We start from the raw sequence: 6,000 nt of genomic DNA, 5'->3' as shown, positions 1-6,000 counted from the left end.
GAAGGCCCTAAAAGGATGCAAATTAATAAATCTCATTGGAAGCACTACAAATTTAACTCACAGTAATTTCTAATTTTTAGGAGTCCCAATTTAACTCACGGAAGACCTGGATTTCAAGGTCCAGGCTGGGAAGATCCCACTTGGCTCACATTGCCCTGGCCTCAAATCAAAGAGCTGAAACAACTCCTGTGTTCCAGCTTCCTCTCCCAACTAAGTGTTCTTTCCCTGGGTCTGGAGCAATATCAGAATCAAGACAGAGAAAAAGACAGTGACAGAGTCCAAAGAGGAGCAGGTAGAAGAGTCATCCCAGGTCCCCATCCTGTTTCCATGGAACAGGAAGCACCAGGCTTCCAGGAGCTGGATGGGAATGGAGTGGGAGGAGAGAAATGGAAGCAGTGTGCTGGGAGATGCAACCTGCCATGAAAGAAGCAAAGGTCATCAGTCCCTCTCTCAGCTGACATGCTCGACCTGTGGCCATCCCGGGGTGAGCAGCAGATGCAAAAGCAGCCAAGGGCCATGTGCTCACCCCAAGTGTCCTGTACTTTCTCCCCAGGCACGCAGGGCAGTGTTTGGTATGTTAAACCCCTCCTAGGCCAGGCCTTTTACTGCCTCTACAGCAAATCCGAGCTGTGCCCAGATCTGCTGAATTCCAGTCAACCCCATCTCCCTTCCCAGCCTGCTCAGTGCTTGGGGCTGGCAATACAAACTATCCCACCAAGAAATGCTCTCAGCATCCAGCCCTTTCTATTCCCACCTCTTCCTCCCTTCAGCTGAGACAGAGCCAGGCTGAGAAGAGTCACACTCCCCACATGAACATCACGGCTCAGTGTACAGCAGTGAGAGCAGCTCCTAGGGCTTGGGCTGGAGAGTGGGGAAATGCCAGGCACGTCTCCTGACACCTCAGCAGCCTGCCAGTCTTGTGACCTGAAATCAAGCCTGTCAGGGAGTGCTCAGAGCTAATAGCAGTGGTTATTTGCATTCAAGCTAAGGGGCTGGCTCAGAAGCTTTAGGCAGTCACTGTTCCAGATAACAAGAAAGGGAACTCCTTGCACTCACGCACTGGACACATCTGGCCAGCTGCTGCTCCTGGGCAATGCCGTGTGACTGAAGCCAGGGAGCAAAGGCAGAGCTCTGTGAGAGAGAGGAGCTCTTTCAGCTGCACAAAACACTTGCATCAAAGGCAAATATCATTATTTCCAACTTTTTTTCATTGGAACCCAGAGCAGATAAGAGAGAATTTGTAATATAGAATCAGAGGTGCCTCTTAAAACAAGAAATCAATGTACTTAGTCCTCAGCTGGTGTAGAACTGGATGGATCCTTCACAGGGGTGGAAGAATAGTCTTGGCTTTGTGTTAGCATTGCAGCAGAAAAATCTGTAGTGAGACACAGGAATCCTTTCATGATGGACTAAAGGAAAAAAAAAATCAGATTTCTGAATCTTCCCATTAAACAAGTGCTTCTGCAGGAGCATCTCTTCGCACTTGCTCAAACACCCTGTGGCCAAGGGATGGTGACGGGTTTGTTGCACACACAAATCCCACACAGGCTCTTCCCATCCCGTTTCAGGCAGTGCTTCTCGGGCTGTATCAAGTGCAAAGTGAAATCACCTGAAGAGTGTCGCTTTAAAAGCCACGGAAGTGCAGAGAGCAGCACCAGCAGCAGTCAATAGCAATTTCCACCGCAGGGTCGATACCATCTGATGGCTGTGTAGCTGTAAAGATTGTTTCACACACATATCAGGAGGTGGGCAGGGGCAGGAAAAGTGGAATTGGTTTTAATGATTGCAGGATTCAAAGTACCCCTGGCTCCCTCTCCCTCTTCTTTCCCAAGAAATACACGCACAAAGAGTCAGAAATCAAATTTCCAGCCCTGTCAGTTCCTATCACACCAGCTCCCCATCTTGGACTTCTTCCCAGTTTGCCAGGGAAGCTTCTTCTAATCCATTGAGGAGAGCGTTACTGGGAGAAGGAGCTGCAGTCTGTGTCCAAACTTCCCTGCAGCCTCAGGTCATTAGCTCCACTGCTTTGGACACCGAGCTACAGCAGAAGCGCTGCGCTCAGGTTCAGACCCAAAGGGTTTCCAGATGAGGGTAATTTGCACTATTTTACGTCCCCAGACAAGATGAGCATCTCATTTTGTTAGATGCCGGGTGGGCAGGGAATATCAGGCGAGCACAAACAACTAAAGACAACAAAGAGGGAGGGTACCCATTTTACAGAGAAAATGTGTGAATGGCTCTAGCCTAAAAATAATAGCCCATTGTGTTTCTGCTGCCTCATAAAGTGCTTTTCAGCCGCTGACTCCAGGGGCAACACATGCACGATCGTGTCTTGGTCAATGTTAAGAGCATTGCTGTGGGAGGGAGGAGGGCGGTTCTATGGCCTGGGGTTCCCAGGGCTGGCCCCGCGGTCCCAGCTCCTTTAAATGTGCTCAAATACCAGCCACTGCTTCTGTTTGCCTTGCTTTGTGTCTGTTTGTCTCCTGCCTGAGGCACGGACTCTTTCTTACAGGGTTTCACTGGCTGGAGCTCTGATCTCTGCTAGGATAATCTCTCAAATGCTTCTGCAGTAAATGGAAGGCAAGACTGTGTTTGTTTTACAGAAAATAATGAACACAAGTTTGATTCTTTGTGTTCTGATTAATTAATTTGCTGGCCTCGAAACACCAACTTCTCCGTTGCTATCACATAAATAAGACAATTTCCCAAGGAGCTGAGCCCCTACTAGTGTCTCTCCTGCCCCTTAGCACCGGGGTACCAGGACAGGAGCAGAGCTGGGCATCTTCAAGCATTCCTCTCTGAAAATGAGGGCAAAGCAACCTCACCGTGGTTCATCAAGGCATGCCAGATGGACATAACCCATCTCCTCTCTGCTCCTTGGATCATTTCATGAAACACAACTCACTGCTGTCTTACATGCCCACCCTGGAGTATTTGTTGACACCCTCATTTAGGCCTTATGTGATAAGTTTGAAGCAAATACAGTAACCACAGGTGTATGCTACAAATAGGGCTTTCCTTCACCTTGTAGGAAACATGAACCTGTATGTGTAGGACATCTGGACACACACATCTTTCCCTCTTCTTTTTTTTTTTTTTTTTTTTTTTTTCCAGGCCTGAAGACATCAACAAACCTTATTTGCTGCAGCTTTTTGTTTCATTCAGTAAATAGTCAAGCATTTCAGGGCATGAGCACCACCTTGGTTCTTTTATGGAAGGGATAACACATAACAAAATCTATCGAGGGCTGGAGAATGCTCCCAAACTCCCAGTCTCCCAAGTCCTTTTAGAAGCAGAAATGACAGATAAGTGTACCCAAATCTTGAAGTTTGGAAATGGTGAATGAAGTAGATCTTCATTGCAAGGGCTGGAGAAATTTAAGAGGGGCAGGCTGCCATTAGGAGGACTTGCTTTAAATCAACAGAAAACTAGCTTGGTTCAGCCACCAAAGATACTATTGCTCTGGATCCAGCTTCACAAATTTCCTTCTGGTGAAGAAGTATAAAGAGAGGAATTAATTTAGGGGGAACATGGAATTTCAATATTTTTAGACAAGACATCTTGGTGCTTCAGTGTGAACATTCCTGGTTTATACCAGGAGAGTCAGGAGCACCAGGAGAAGACATGGGGAGGGTGACAAACACAGTGGAAAACAAAGAAAGCTGAATCCATGGGATTACTGAAGCACATTAGCTCAGCTGAGAGAGGCTGACACAGTGCAGTGGACCTCTGATCCTCAAAGGAAACCAGAAAATAAACTTCATCTCTCTCCATGTGCACAACACTGATGGTGGAGTCACTTGTGCCTTTCAGCCTGCCCAGCAACACAGAAGAACCTGCACAGGATGAAGGCTCGAAATTCAGAGCTGTCAAGACCATATAGGCCACCCACATTAACTAAACCTACCCTGGGAGTTTGCAGATAGAGGAGCTGTGGGAATTTCAGGTGGGTGTTTGCCTTGCCTGCAGGAACCACACAGGATGGAAGGAGACACCCCTGAGCCCCATGGTGTCTCCTCAGCAAGTTTGCATCTTTACAAGTTACTCACCAAACCTCTTCTGCTCACAATAAACAAAAATAACACAGAACTCCTGATGCCTTTTAAAAAATTCCCAAATTATTATTATTATTATTATTATTATTATTGTTCGTCTTCTAGACTGAGTTGTCAGGTTTCGGAAAAAAAAAAGATGAGAGAGAGAGAGAGAAAGGAAAGGAAGGTCCTTGTAATGGTGCAAGTCTAGAGGCTGGGACTTTAAATAAAATCCCACGCACGGGGAGATGCTCAAGGCAGTGGTGAGCACAGCTTCTGCTCTGCCTGTGCTCAACCCTGCAAAAGACTGAAAGGGCTCTGTCTGCTCAGCAGTCAAAGAAAATCTTCGTCGTGACTTGATCCCAGATACCCACAGAGTGAAAATAGCTGAGATTGGCATGTGCGTTAGGCTCACAGGTAAAAGGCACACTAAGCAGCAAAACCCAAAATAAATAGTGAGACTTGACAACGCTGAACGAGGGAACCTTGCATGGGAAATAAAAGACAATTTTGAGCAGAGAGGATAGTTAATCAGGAGGCCCAGTTACCAAGGGAAATAGCAAATTCATCATCAGTCAGAGGTCGCTCATGGGGACTGGATGTCTTCCAAAAAGCAACACTCTGGTGGAGGAACAACTTTTTGTGTTCAAGAGCATCCCTCAGGAGAGAATGCCACCCTCCATCGCAGCCTCTGTGGGTGGCTGCCCAGAGCTGCCAGGCAAGTGAGTGAGGTGCTGCGGTCACAGCCCGGCCTCTCCCCCCAGCCTGGCTCCCCCAGGCTGCTTTGGGGGCCCAGCCAAGCCCTGAAACCCTGCACTGACCATGGCCCTTCTCCAGACACCCTGCCTGGGCCGGGCTCTGAGTCACAGCCCCGAGTCACAGCCTCGGTCACGCTCAGCCCCAGCGTGGTGCTCCTGGCCACGGTGGCAAGCTGTGCTGGCCACCCTGCTCCAGGGCACTGCCTGCCCATCACAGCCAGCAAGCAGAATAATTATCTCTTTCTTTACTCCTTTTTGTCCCTGCATCTACTCCTTTCCTGTAGCTGCCGTGCAAACCCCAGCCCCAAATACATGCTCTGGCTGCCATTTACCCTTTCAGGCAGTCTCCTTGATGCCCAAGATGCTGATTTGAACTGACCTCTCCCTCAATGCCACCTTACCACCAGCTTGGCTCCCCATCCGTCCTTGGAAGCAGACGCAAAAATCCAAGGGCAAAGCAAAGAGGCCTCAGCATCCCTGATGTGTTCCTGCACACCTTGATCTCTCAGCCATCCCATGGGAGAAAAGCAAAATGGATCTGTCTCTGACTTCTAGCATTGACTGAAGACAGCAAAATGCCAGTTAGTACCCCACAGCACCACAGTCCCTGTTTGGAGGTGATTCCCCACATCCCAAAGGGCAGAGATGTGCTCTCTCCCCTCCCTCTGCCCCAATCAATATGGCCAATTTAAATAGGTTTCCACAGAAAGCACGTTCCTGCAGCTCGAGCTGCTTCCATGACCCTTGTAAATCCAGTCTCTTGAGTGAATGGCTTGTTTGGAGAGAGCCCTCCGTTTGTTTGTCTGGGCTCTAGTGATAATAGCTCTAATTTATCTCTGAGCTGGGCAGGCATGTCTAATGTGTTTGAGTATTTAGAAGCATTACGGAGGTTTCATTTGGTCAATTGTTTCTTGAAATCCTTCCCCACACACAGAACAGCCATGCAAAGGTGGAGCTGCTGCACCACAGGCAGCCACCGGAGCCACAGCCTGTGCTGCCAGCCTGGAAAGGGCACCCACACTGGGACAGCAGCATCCCAGGGAACACAGAATCACAGAATATCCTGCATTGGAAGGCACCCACAAGGACCATCAAGCCCAACCCCTGGCCCTGCACAGGACCATCCCCAAGAGTATTGTCCAAATGTTTCTTGAGCTCTGTCAGGTTGGCGCTGTGACCACTTCCCTGGAGAGCCTGTTCCAGTGGCC

Source organism: Zosterops lateralis, assembly GCF_965231275.1.
Source record: "Zosterops lateralis genome assembly, chromosome: 9".
Classification (NCBI taxonomy): domain Eukaryota; kingdom Metazoa; phylum Chordata; class Aves; order Passeriformes; family Zosteropidae; genus Zosterops; species Zosterops lateralis.
The sequence above is the reverse complement of the archived record's forward strand: the minus strand, read 5'-3'. Positions refer to the sequence as shown.